The sequence below is a fragment of the Mercurialis annua genome, linkage group LG7, assembly GCF_937616625.2.
Source record: "Mercurialis annua linkage group LG7, ddMerAnnu1.2, whole genome shotgun sequence".
Classification (NCBI taxonomy): Eukaryota; Viridiplantae; Streptophyta; class Magnoliopsida; order Malpighiales; family Euphorbiaceae; genus Mercurialis; species Mercurialis annua.
Genome location: NC_065576.1, coordinates 41,078,770 through 41,093,147, shown reverse-complemented (window position 1 = coordinate 41,093,147; position 14,378 = coordinate 41,078,770). Strand labels below are relative to the sequence as shown.

Here is a 14,378-nt window from a genome sequence, read left to right as displayed (position 1 = left end):
TCGGCAAGAGCAACAAGGGGACAATCACCCTCAAGTTCAAGGCCATCAAGCACAAAGACAAACTTTGGGGGATTTCTTCCTCCCGGATGTGGATAATGCTACCTATGGGTGCTTTGCAAGACCGGTCACCGCGGCTACTTTTGAGATCAAGCCTAGCACGATTCAACTCCTAGAGAATCGGTGCCAATTCTTTGGGTTACCAAGTGAGGATCCGAATGAACACATAGCCAAGTTCTTGGGAGTGTTGGACACATTCAAGCTCCATAATGTCACCTCCGATCAAATCAAGCTTCGAATGTTTCCGTTCTCACTAAGAGACAAGGCTAGCTTGTGGCTTCGATCACTTCCTAATGCATCTATCCACAATTGGCGGGATCTTGCTCAAGCTTTCCTTCACAAGTACTTTCCAATGGGGAGAACCGCGAAGTTGACAAAGGACATCATTGATTATTACCAATATGAGGGAGAATCTCTCTATGAAACTTGGGAGAGGTTCAAGGATCTCCAAAGGCACGTACCTCATCATCGGCTTGTAAGGGAACATGTGCTTCAAATATTCTATAATGGTTTGGGTGAGATCACAAGGTCTACTATTGATTCGGCCGCGGGAGGATCTTTGATGCAAAAGACGCTTGATGAGGCTAATGAGTTGATTGAAAAATTGGCTATGGTGAGTAGCACTTGGTCCTCGGAAAGGAGAAGACCACCGGCTCAAAAGACATTAATGACACTTGACCAATCCAAGGAGTTTGAAGCAATAAAAGCCATGAATGCCTCTTTACAAAGTCAAGTTGATGCCTTGAAGAAGCAAGTGGGTCCACGGAATGCTCCGGTTGCATATGTTCAAGTAGGTTGTGAGCATTGTGGAGATTTCAATCATGGAAGTAATGAGTGCTATGCCACGGGTCAAACTTGGAGCGAACAAGTGAATTATGTGGGAGGTCAACGCCAAGGGAATGATCCTTACTCGAATACCTATAATCCGGGGTGGAGAAACCATCCTAACTTCGGATGGAGGAATCAAGATGGCCAAGGCAATGTGCAAGCAAATCAACAAGCGGGTCCTAGTTTCCAAGGAGGAAATAGGCCCCAACAACAAGGTCCTTATCAAGGCCCTTACCCTAACCATCAAGGGCAAGGAAACAACTATGGTGGTAGACCTCAACACCCTCCGGGATTCCAACAACAAAAGAATACGGATGAGGGAAATGTGCTTTCCAAGGTGCTAGAGAAGCTAGAAAAAATGGAGCAAAGGGAGAAGAATCAAGCTTCTACCATTCATCATTTGGAAACTCAAATTTCTCAAATGGCGATTTCGCTTCAAGGTAGACAACAAGGGGGATTGCCGTCTACTACGGAGAACAATCCTAGAGAGCATGTTAAGGCGGTAGAGCTCCGAAGCGGGAGAAACCTTGAGAAAGCCAGTGGAAAGAGACAAGTTGTTGAGGAGGATGAGCCTCAAGTTGTGATTGACATAGCAAGTTCAAGTCAAGAGTTGCCAAAGGAATGTGAGGAGGTGGTTATCGAGGTGGAAGAGCCTTATGTGAGGCCACCGCCGCCGCCACCATTTGTACCACCGGTTCCGTTTCCGAGCCGGTTAAGGAAATCTCAAGGGAACGAAAAGTTTCATAAGTTCCTTGAGATTTTCAAGAAGTTGCAAATTAATCTAAGCTTGGCGGACGCACTAAGGGAGATGCCCCAATATGCAAAATTCTTGAAAGACATAATTATGAACAAGCGTAGTTGGGAGCAAGGTGGGACAATACCGCTCACGGAAAATTGTAGTTCTATAATCCAAAGCAACCTACCAACAAAGCTTAAGGATCCAGGGAGTTTTTCTATACCTTGTACCATAGGAAATATGAATGCTATAAATTGTTTGTGTGATCTTGGGGCAAGTATTAATTTGATGCCATTGTTTCTTTTTAGGTCCTTGTTTGGTGATCAACCGGTAAAACACACCTCGATGGTATTGCAACTTGCCGATCACTCTCTCAAGAAGCCGTATGGGATAGTGGAAGATGTACTCGTCAAAGTGGACAAATTCATCTTTCCGGTGGATTTTGTGATCCTAGACTATGCGGTAGATAAAGAGTGTCCTATGATCCTTGGTCGCCCTTTCATGAACACCGGGCGTGCTCTCATCGATGTTCATGCCGGCAAGCTCACCTTAAGAATTGATGAGGAAAGTGTGGAGTTTGATATGAAGAGAGTGATGCGGAATGCCATCGAGGAGGAAGATTGCATGAGGATTGATTTGGTCGATGAAATTGTGAAGGATCAGTTGAAGGAAAATATGGATTCATTAAACCGGGGAGTTACAAGGAAATTCGATGATTTTGGGTATTCAGAGGCAGGTCTCGATCGAGAAGCCCCACCATCTATGCTTCTCGATCAAGACCCAAAAAAGAGCTGCTCTCGGTATCTCAGAGGACCACTGGTCTCGATCGAGACTGAAGCTTCTCTATCGAGACAAGGCAAAATTATGCCTGGTCTCGATAGAGACTCCTGTGTCTCGATCAAGACCTCCTCTGAGATTATGAAAGCAGAACTTCCAAGTGTTGCTAGTGTCACGTTTCATTCCGGGGTTGTGGATGATGAATACACCGAGGAAGAGGAACCTAAGCCGGAAAATTTGAACAAAAAGAATGGTGTGACTCCACCATCCTCGGAGTTGCCCCCGAAAGTTGAAATGAAGCCGCTACCGCCGCACCTCCGGTATACTTTTATTGGGGAGAACGAGACCTTGCCGATCATCATCTCGAACAAGCTCTCTAAGGATCAAGAAAGGAAGGTTGTACAAGTGGTGAAAGAACACATGTTAGCAATGGGTTGGCAAATCTCCGACATTCGAGGAATAAGTCCTCAAATTGTGATGCATAAGATTAATCTCGAAGACGAGTCAAAGAAGTCGGCTCAAAGGCAACGAAGATTGAATCCGAATATGAAGGAGGTAGTGCACAAAGAGATCGTCAAGCTCCTCGACGCCGGAATAATCTACCCAATTTCGGATAGTGAGTGGGTTAGTCCCATTCAATGTGTTCCTAAAAAGGGCGGTATGACGATGGTGGAAGGTGAAAAAGGGGAGCAAATCTCCACAAGGACGGTAACCGGTTGGCGTGTATGCATCGATTATCGGAAGCTCAATGAGGTAACCCGAAAAGATCATTTTCCGCTACCATTTATCGATCAAATGTTGGAGAGAGTAGCGGGACACAAGTTTTATTGTTTCCTTGATGGGTACTCCGGTTACAATCAAATATTAATCCTCCCGGAAGATCAAGAGAAGACGACCTTCACATGCCCCTACGGTACCTTTGCATACCGGCGAATGCCCTTCGGCCTATGCAACGCACCCGCCACATTTCAAAGGTGTATGACCTCAATCTTCAACGATATGATTGAAGACATTATGGAGGTGTTCATGGATGACTTCTCCGTGTTTGGCGATTCGTTCGATGGTTGTTTAGCGAATCTAAGGCGGGTTTTAGCACGATGTGTGGAGACAAATTTAGTGCTAAATTGGGAAAAATGCCACTTCATGGTGGATGAAGGCATTGTGCTCGGGCATAGGATATCGGAGGCGGGAATTGAAGTGGATAGGGCAAAAACGGCGGTTATTGAAAAATTAGTCGCTCCAACTACGGTCAAAGGAGTTCGGGCATTTTTGGGCCACGCGGGTTTTTATCGGCGCTTCATTAAAGATTTTTCGTCGATTGCGCGACCGTTGACAAGTTTGCTAGTAAAAGATGCGTTGTTTGACTTCACAAAGGATTGTCAAGATGCTTTTGAGAAGCTAAAATCGGCACTTGTGACCGCTCCCATTATTTCATCTCCGGATTGGAGTTTGCCTTTTGAGCTAATGTGTGATGCTAGTGACCAAGCATTGGGTTGCGTGTTGGGGCAAAGAAAGGACAAGCGGGTGCATGTGATTTACTACGCTAGCCGGACGATGGCGGGGGCACAACTCAACTACACTACTACCGAAAAAGAGATGTTAGCGGTAGTGTTTGCCTTGGATAAATTTCGGCAATACTTGCTCGGATCAAAGTCCATCATTTACACCGACCATGCCGCTTTGAGATATCTTTTTACTAAGCAAGACGCCAAGCCAAGACTTATTCGCTGGATACTTTTGATGCAAGAGTTTGACATAGAAATCCGGGATAAAAAGGGCACGGAGAATGTGGTAGCGGACCACTTGTCAAGATTTGAAAACCTGGAGCCGATTCCTATCGGTATGGAGATTAATGAGCGGTTTCCGGATGAAACACTTATGATGATTCGGGAAGTAGAAACGCCGTGGTATGCCGATCTCGCCAATTATCTCTCATCGGAAGTCATGCCTCCGGACTTGACATCGCATCAACGGAAGAAGTTTTTATCCGATGTTAAGAGGTATTTATGGAATGAACCCTACTTGTTTAAAATTTGTGGGGATGGGATGTTGAGACGATGTGTGGCTTTGGGAGAAATGATGCCCATTTTGAGTTCATGTCATGAGACCGGACATTATGGTTCGGCAAGAACCGCCGCTAGAGTGCTTGAGAGCGGGTTCTTTTGGCCAACTTTGTTTCGTGATGCCAAGGAGTTTGTTGACCATTGTGATCGGTGCCAACGTGTAGGCAACATCTCGAAGAGAGATGAGATGCCTTTGACTTCGGTTCAAGAAGTGGAAATATTTGATGTATGGGGTATAGATTTCATGGGGCCTTTTCCGGTTTCATTCAAAAACCAATACATTTTGGTATGTGTGGATTATGTTTCGAAATGGGTAGAAGCGGAGGCTTTGCCCACTAATGATGCTAAAGTGGTGTTGAGTTTTCTTAAGCGGCTAGTGAATCGGTTTGGGACTCCTAGAGTGGTTATTAGTGACGGTGGTTCGCATTTTTGCAATCGGCAATTTCAAGCTCTTATGAGGAAGTATAATGTGCATCACCGGGTCGCCACACCTTATCACCCCCAAACGAGTGGCCAAGTTGAGGTTTCGAACCGTGAGTTGAAAAGAATTCTCGAGAAGACGGTGAATGGATCCCGGAAAGATTGGTCCTTGAAGTTGGATGACGCATTGTGGGCATATCGGACGGCCTACAAGACTCCACTCGGTATGTCACCATTCCGTATTGTTTATGGGAAGGCGTGTCATCTTCCTCTAGAGCTCGAGCATAGAGCGTATTGGGCTATTAAGAAGTTAAACTTTGACTTCAAGAAGGCGGGGGAAAAGAGATTGCTTCAATTGAATGAGTTGGATGAATTCCGATTCATGGCATATGAAAATGCCAAGCTTTACAAAGAAAAAACGAAGCAATGGCATGACGCCCATATTGCCCCCAAGGTGCTTGAGGTTGGTGCATTTGTCCTTCTCTATAATTCTCGTTTGCGGTTGTTTCCGGGTAAGCTCAAATCCCGATGGAGTGGTCCATTCAAAATCAAGCATGTGGCAAGTCATGGAGCGGTCGAATTGGAGAACTCTAAAGGCGAGACCTTCAAAGTTAACGGGCACCGGTGTAAGCCGTATCTCGGGCCATTAACGAACCGAGTGGAAGATGAGATATCTTTCACTACTCCTACTTGAGTTCATTGTTTGACGGTCAAGCTTTCGACCTTAAAAAGCGCACTCGGGAGGCATTCCCGAGAGGTTAGTTTTATTTGTGTTTATTCATTTTCCTTGTTTAAATTAAATTTAGTTTTGTTTTTGTTAGTTTCTTCGTCAGTTATCGTTTTATATTCAAGATAATGTCGGGGTATTTGTTTTTCGTTGTGGTGTGTAGGATTGAATTGAGAAACCATGGCCCAGATTTTGCCCTGGTCTCGATCGAGAAGCTCATGGGATTAGGCTTCTCGATCGAGACCTGACTCCCTTTGAGAAGCCGAGAGCATGCCAAAAATAGGGTCTCGATCGAGACTCCTTTCCCAGGTAGGTCTCGATCGAGAAGCCCTTTTGACTTCAGTCAAAGTATGCAATTTCCAAGAGACACAAAAGAGAAGCACATGGATTGCTGAGGTGGCATGATCTCGGCCATTCACAAGAAGCACAAAGTACATGGATTGATGAGTTGTCAAAATCCCACACATCCATTTCAAACAAATGACTTTGCCATAAATACACACCCACCTCTCCATTTTCTTTAAAAAGCCTTCCTCTTTTAACAAAAACCATATCCACCATTCTTCCTTTCTTGAAAAATTCGGCCACCACAAGAACACCACTCAAACCACCACCAAAAATCAAAGTAAAAACATATTCAAACACCCTTTGTGCAACAAATCAACATGGGAAAAACCGGAACGTCGAAAAAGAGCTCCGCTAATCTCCCCACCAAGGAACTTGAACCACCACCACCACCACGCCATCAACCAATCCGTTCAAGGAAGAAGACAACCGCTTCCGGGTCAAGAGTTGTCGGTACTACCACTCCGGCGGCCCTCACAAGACAATACGATTCTCCATTCCAAATCCATTCGGTGGAGGAAGGAGAGCGATTCAAGAAAATCAAGGAGCGGGTCTTTGCCATTCCGTTCATCATTGATTGGCATTCCATGCTTGTGCTAGAGATACGCACTCGGGTTAGACAATATTTTGAAATTCTTGGATTGTACAAATTGGCGGAATGCACAACCACCGGATACGAAGAGTTAACATGGGAATTCTTCACCACGCTTCGAGCTCAAGGTGAAGACAATTTGACACTCCATTTTCGGCTCCTAGGTGTGGAGTATGTGTTGACAATGGAGATGCTACAAGCGGAGTTTGGGTTGCCAACTACGGGACTCAAAGACAATCCAAAGGAATTTAGCTATGGAGACGTTTGGTTGGAAGCGTCGGGAATGGAGGGCTACAAGGCCAAAACGGCCAAAATGGTTGATGTGAAGGATTCTATCCTTGTGATTATTTTGAAATGGGTGGGGCACACTTTTGGCGGAAGGCATGAGTACAACAAGATAGGAGAAACCGAAGTTCTTATGATGAATGCGATTATGCATCCGGAAGTGGAGGCCTACAAGTTGAATATGGCGTGTCGGTTGATCATGAATTTGAGGGATGTGCCGAATGATGATACCAAACTTGGTTTTGGTTGGTTGGTAACTCGGATTGCTTTAATGTTGGGGGTTTCCGATGAAGCCTTTGCGAACTTCACTCCGATTCCGGCTAGGAAGCTCGACTCCGATCACTTGGAGAAAGCCGGTTATGCAAAGGAAGACAACATGTTGCCTTACTATCAAAGAAAGAAATGGATAAAGGAGCATGGAGTTGTGGCGGCTTACAAAGCGCAATTTGGGGAAGAGGCGGAATATCCGGGAGAGGCACCACCGGAGCCACCACAACCACCTCCGAGATCGAGAAGAGCGGGGAAAGAACCGGTCGAATCAAGCAACCAAGGCGAAGGGGTTCCGGCGGATGCACAAATGGGTCACGGTCCACCAATGGGGTTCTATGAAGAACAACGCCAATTCATGGCGACGCAAACTCAGTTTATGGAGGATCAAAGGAAAATGTGGCGCAAGATGGAGTATTATCACGAGCGTTTGAAAGCGAAAGTGAACCGCCATGGGCGCGATTTCCGTGACTATGTGAACGGCACGGGCGACATTTGGATTGATACTCCTTCACCTTCTCCCGAGCCTCCGGAGTTCGACTAAATCGAGATTTGCATCCTTCTAACTCAACTCATACAATTTTGCTTGTTTTTGTTTTATTTCTTGCTTAGGGGCTAAGCTTGAAATAGTGTGAGGAGGGTTGGCAAAGATTGTATCTCGTTTTAGTGTGTGTTATTTTATTGCTTTTATCGCTTTATGTCGAGTCTTGTGAGTCTAGTTTGTTTTAGTTTGTGATAGTTGTTTTAGTTTGTGAGTCACCTCCGTGACCTCTTGTTTGAAATCAAATCTCGATTATGGAATGATAATCCGTGCAAATTTAGAAAATTCGTCAAAACAAGTATTATCTCCCGGTTTATGAATGTTTAAATGTTTTTATCTAATTAAACAATTTACGGTTCATGCTTGCTTAATGAAATGCAATGGAATTAGACATGTTGAGTTGGCATTAGGGCAAGTTTTACAATTGTATGATCTTTAGGCATGACCGAGATACTTGATGCGGATTCATGATGTGTGACCTTGATTGGAATATTGTTGTGTCGCTTTGAACATGAACATACATTGGCATGAATTCATTTGATTTAAGCATTTGAGCACAACACCACTTTGTATGTGAGCACTTTTGAGCCTAATAGATTATTGTGAGTGTCTTTTTGCCGAGAATTCCTAGAATTTGCTCGGTGTCCATTCAAAATTGCAATGTTGAGTAATTGATGATTAGATGAATATGGCATTAGGAGTAACCATTGTTTTAGAGCCCACTTTAAAAGCCTACCATTGTACCTCTAGAAACACAAGCTTGAGCCTAAAACTTTGTTTTTGTTGATATCACCATTGTCACCTAAGCAATCCTATTCTCCATTTCCGCTTAAAAACACCCAAAACTTGACTTGGAAAACTAGTGTGAGGAGGTTAATATAGAAGCTTGACGAAACAAGATAGATTGAACTCGAGTTTAAAAGCCGAAAGTCTATGCCTAGAAGAAAAGAGAAAACAAAACAAAGAAAGAATAAATAAAGTTTATAAAAAAAAAAAAAAAAAGAGATAGAAAAGCAAGAAGAGAAAAGAAATAAGGGCATTAGAGGACAATAAGAGTTCAAATGTGCTAAAATTCCAAGCTAACCTAAGGCCGATGATAGAGTATCACCTAGTTTCAAGTCAAGTTTTTAGCCTACATATCAACTTAAACCGTCCCCGAACCTTGGCCACGTTACAACCCTTACAAGTCCATATGATAATTATCAAATTACCGAGCTAGTAGTGGAGTCTAGGACTATGAGCAAACTTATGGGAATTCCGTGATTGTGTGTTGCATTTTCTTACCTTAAACACTTGTGCGAAAGAGAGAAATCATGTGAGAAATAATTGTGCTCGTGTTTAATGCTCTTGGGTGATTGACTTGGTGCTCATGTTTTAAGTTGACCAACATATCGCATGTCCCTTAAATGATAGTGCTCTCGTAAGTGCCAATTGAAAGATTTATTAAACTTTTTGAATTGTTCAAAGTGCCATATTCCTCATGTCTTGGCTATTGCATTCCTCATTTGTTTGCATGATTCGTGAGTTGTTGACACTAGATGTTGCATTTGCGTGTTCATAAATTGGGAGTATAGTTGTTGCTAAGATTGTGTTCCGTAGTTGTTAAGTGAGAAATTCTTCTTACTTGAGGACAAGCAAGAGTTTAGTGTGAGGAGGTTTGATAGGAGTGGAATACTCCTATCGGTTCGAGTCTTTTTAGCATCGCTTCGAACGTTTTATATGCGTTTTTAAAGCAATTGTATGCCTTATTACGTGTGCGTGCAATTTCAGGTAATCGGAGCGATTATGAAGGTTTTTGATCAATAAAGGGCGAAGTATCAAAGAAATCTAGAAGACGGAAGCTAGGACGCAAGATTGAAAGAGACCCAAGGTTTACTAAGGTCTCTATCGAGACAAAGGTTTTCAAATCGAGAAGCCTCTTTTTATGCAGGTCTCGATCGAGAAGGCCTCTGTTCTAAGCTTCTCGATCGAGACCAAGGTCTCCAAAAGAAGCCGAGAGCTACCTAAAAATAGGGTCTCGATCGAGAAGCATCCTTACAAAGGCTTCTCGATCGAGACATGAAGGAAACCTGGAGAAGAAAATCTTTTTGGGTCAGTGTGCTAGTGGGCCCATTTTTCCCCTTTTGGTCAAACCTTTGTACTAGTGGATTTGTCATTTAGCCTCTTTTGGCTTGGCTATATAAGGCCTTTATGTTTTTAGGGTAAAACATGCTACACTTTTAGCCTCAATCCTAATATAGTACTTTTTATTTCCTTTTGTAGATCTACAATTGTTCTTATTATTCTTATGAAGTAATTTCCAGATTTTAGTTTTCTTTATGATTTTTCTTCTTCTACAAGTCTTATTACTATTTCAAGCTTCATTATCTAGTGAATACTATTATTTACACACAAGCTCTACTTAAGGTAATTGTCTTTTACTCATTATGAATAGCAATAGATGTTTAATATTTGTTGATAAATTAGTAATTTCTGTTATCTTCACCATGGTTGGCTAAACCCCATGTTTGGGGGTTAATTTGAATCTTAGTTGTGTATGATTGGGTTAGGGTTTTGGGGTTGTGTTGATTGTTCTAATTAAGGAACCTAAAGCTTGCTTAGATTAGCTACCTAAGTATTGTTCTTAAATTAATTCTCACCTTGAGAGAGGGTTTATTAGTTGGATTTGATTAATTAGAGACTTAGTTAGTAACACCATGAGAGTGGGTTAGTAATTAGGTGGCCTATGAGTTGTGAATTATTTGTTAATTGCTTCTATTTGCGTTTAGTGCTACGAGAGTAGGTTAAGCTCGTTTAGTCGCGGTTTTGTAGCTCTTTGAAGCTCGAGAGAGCGGGAGTTGCGGTCTAGAACACTCGGTCCTCGTTTAGAACCCTAAACCCGATACCCTTGATTGCATGACCTAAGAGGATTATTAGCTCCCAAACCTCTTTATCACTTGAATTTCGTTTATTATTATAGTATTTACTCGGTTCTTTAAATTAGTAATTTGTTAATTCCTAAATTAGCATTAGTTTTAGTAGTTGGTTGATTGGTTAATTAAGAAAAAAATACTTATTCTCTTGCTAAACGAATTGAATAGCAACTAAGTTCATTCTCATCGATAATCACTCTTGAATTCACTCCTTGTGGGATCGATAACTCGGACTTAGGTCCACTCTATTACAAGTTGGGGTTTTTTCTCAACAAGTATAGAGAAAAATGAGCGGAAAAGAGTATGGAATTGTGAAATATATGAAGTCTCAGAAGTTACAGAGCTGAAAGAAATGCTTAGAGCTAGTCTCAATCAAGAAGTTTTATGTCTCGATCGAGACCATGCTGAAACAAGACATGAAAGTTTGGTAGAAGGCTGTCTCGATCGAAAAGGGTAGGTGCCGATCAAGACCATGCTAATTGTGGACTCAGAGCAGTTTGAGAAATGCTTGTTTTGATTGAGAAGATCCAATGCCAATTTGAGAAGTGTGGAAATTGTACAGGTCTCGATCGAGAATCCATATGTCTCGATCGAGACACTACCTGAATAAGAGGAAAAGTAAGCGAGCTGAATTAGATTCATGGGCTTCATCTTGGCCCAGTAGTAGAATTATCCTAATTAAACTTAATATAGGATTAGTTTTATTTCTATTTTATCTTTGATTCTATAAATACTTAATTGTAATTAAGTTTTAGGATTAATAACTTTATTAATTTTTCTTAGTCCAATAGAGTTTCCAGCACTTTATTATTTTGTTCATGAGATGAAGATCGAAGATTATTATTTAAATTGAAGTAATTATTCCAAAATTGACAACTCCGATATTTATAATTTTATTATGAATTCTTCTTCATCTTATCTCCTTGTTATTGTTTTAATTAATATTCGTAGCTAAATCCCTCCTTCTGGGGGTTGGTATTCAAATATGTATTATTGATTTTATTGAATTTGGATTGAGTTGTAATTTTATTGTGTTTTAATTATCAAATTTAATGTGTAATTTAGATTGATCACCTAAATTTATAATTTGTGTTCAATTAATGACTTGAGAGAGCTTTAATTGTATAGACCGGTAATTAAGAATAATGTAATATTGTGAGAACGAGTTAGATTATAGGTAATCGTTAGAGTTTGCTTAATAATTACTCCCTCTGTGCGAATAGAGTTGTCCACTTTGAGAATTTTTTGTACAAAATCCCTTGTCCACTTTCAAAAAGTAACAACTTTTATACTCAATTTTCCTATATTATCCATATTTAAAGTCCAATAATGAGTAAATTGAAAGTAAATTGCAAGTGGGGCCTATATTAAATAAGGGTAATGTGAAGAGAAGTAGGAAAAATTTGCAAAATCCATAATAATGATTGTTTTTCCTAAACTGTGTGATAAAGGCAAAGTGGACAACTTTATTGGGACAGATGGAGTATTTTTTTAATTATTTAATTGGTGTTTAATGTCACGAGAGTGAGTTATGTATAAATTAGTTCATCGAAATGTAGTTTTATCGATCTTAGATTTGAGGGAGCGAAATTCAGTGGTTTAGAATAGCTCGATTCTCGATAAACTCCTAGAAAATTCATAATCTGATAATATCAACCCTTGAGCTCTTAATCTTGATGGATAGCGTACTCCACTCAACGGTCACGACCAGCAAAATAAGAAAGATGGTTAAACGGACGGTGGTTGTCCAATTAACTCTCCGATGCTTAAATCAGTTTAGGTTTTAAACTTGAAAATTAGTATTGAATCCATGTGTATAGGCAATACCTCAGCTCCTTTTATAGTAGTGAGATTGGGCCTGGTAGAGTCCTATAAGGACATTGATTCCTTTAAGAAGTAGGATCAAAATAGAAAATAGATTTCTCTCTATAGCATGATCTTCTATCTTGTCCTATTTAGGGAAGAGTCCTAAATAGGATGTCTTTCTAATTTAGTATTTGATCCCGTTTAGGAGCCAATCTTTGATATATCTAGAAGATATTATTATCTCTTCTCTCCGTAATTATAGTGTTTATAGTTGACTTAGATTTAATCTCTTATCGAGATTCATATCTTTAGAGTTTGATTTTTTGAGTATTACGGACTCCTTAAGGATTCGGTCAATATCTATTTAGGCGAAGTCCGTATGAGCATACATACTCTTAAATTTATATGTATACCACTGGAATATTAAACTATCAAGCCAAATATTTTTTAAAAGTTAAGGTATCAAACACCACTGGGATTATCATGGAGAATGGTTTATAGTTTCACAAGATACTTGATGATGTTGATAATCAGGAAGGAAAAGTTATAAGTTACTCGTTTGTTTCAATATTATTTTTCTAATTCTCAAGCTTGTTGTTGTTACTTTGTTGCTCTTTCTTATGCTTTTCTTTTGTATATTCTTTAGTAAATTAGATAAAAGTTGTTCTAATTAGTTAGATTTATTTTTTTATTTTTATTTTTATTTTATAGATTTTCCACTCATATTGATGTTTAATTTGTAATATCCTAAATGCATAATTTAATTTATATTTTGATCAGACGCTACCTAAAAAGTTTGTCAAGATATATGGAAACAGTTTGCCGAGTCCAGTAATACTTAAGGTCCTTAGCAATGAAACATGAGAGTAGAGTTCATATCTGATGATGATGTTTGGTTAGATAAGGACTGAAAAGGTCAGATTCTACTTTCTGGAATATGAGAGCTTTTTAGTTTAAATATGAGGGTAATTGTCATTTCTTCATGAAGATTTATGAGAAGATTGGTTCGGAGATGTATTACCCATGCCTCTTCTTTGAGACCGAAAGCTGATGGAGAAATGAAAATGCTTCTTCTATGCGATAGAAATAAAGATGTTAGCTTTGATAGCTTTAAACTTATTAGTTGTGTTCTATGTTTATTTGGTATCGCTGAACTGCGGTTTTGTGCTCTCAACGAATTTTTTTTTTGTGTTTTCTCTTTTAGTTTGATGTTTTCTTTTTCGGCCAAGTTTGCATAACTTTTTGTCTCATTATTTCCCCTTTCAAGCAAATATGAGATATTGCAATAGTTTTTATGTAATTTAAAGTAACATTGGAATTGTTGCAAATTCAAACTTTAAAGTACTAATCCTTATAAATGAAAGTTTTTTAAGTTATTAAAGTTGAATTAAATGAGTATATAAAATTATTTTAAAGTTTAAACTCAAGAGATTTGTTGGCAACTGTAATAATAATGGATAAATGTAATATTTTTCTGCAAAGGTACATTTTTGCAAATATTTTTTATATCTATAGCTAAAAATGGTATTCTGTAGTTTGGCTATTTTGGACATCATGTGTAGCAAAAAGCTATAGTTATGACAGTCGGTTTAGTTTGGTTCGGTCTAAACCACCAAATAAAAATTTAAGGAGTCGATAGCCAAATATTAAATTTACATTTATATGTATACCACTGGGATATTGAACTCTCAAGCCAAATATTTTCAAAAAGCTAAGCTATCAAACACCACTAGGATTATCATGGAGAATGGTTTATAGTTTTACAAGATACTTGATGATGTTGATATTCAAGAAGGAAAAGTTGTAAGTTTCTTGTCTATTTCAATTTTCTTTTTCTAATTTTCAAACTTGCTAATGTTACTTTCTTGCTCTTTCTTATGCTTTTCTTTTGTATATTTTTGAGTAAATTAGATAAAAATTGTTCTAATTAGTTAAATTTATTTTTTTGTTTATTATTTTAAAAAATTTGCACTTGTGTATTAGCAAATAAAAAGTAAATATTGATGTTTAATTTGTAATATC

At 39.6% G+C, this 14,378-nt stretch overlaps 1 non-coding gene across 1 annotated transcript; it reads right to left on the bottom strand.

Annotated features, from left to right (window-relative positions):
- Nucleotides 1–424: 424 nt before the first annotated feature.
- Nucleotides 425–531, bottom strand: LOC126658933 (small nucleolar RNA R71). Its single transcript, XR_007634498.1, has one exon. It is a non-coding gene; the product is annotated as a small nucleolar RNA R71 (small nucleolar RNA).
- Between the last annotated feature and the right edge of the window lie 13,847 nt (nucleotides 532–14,378).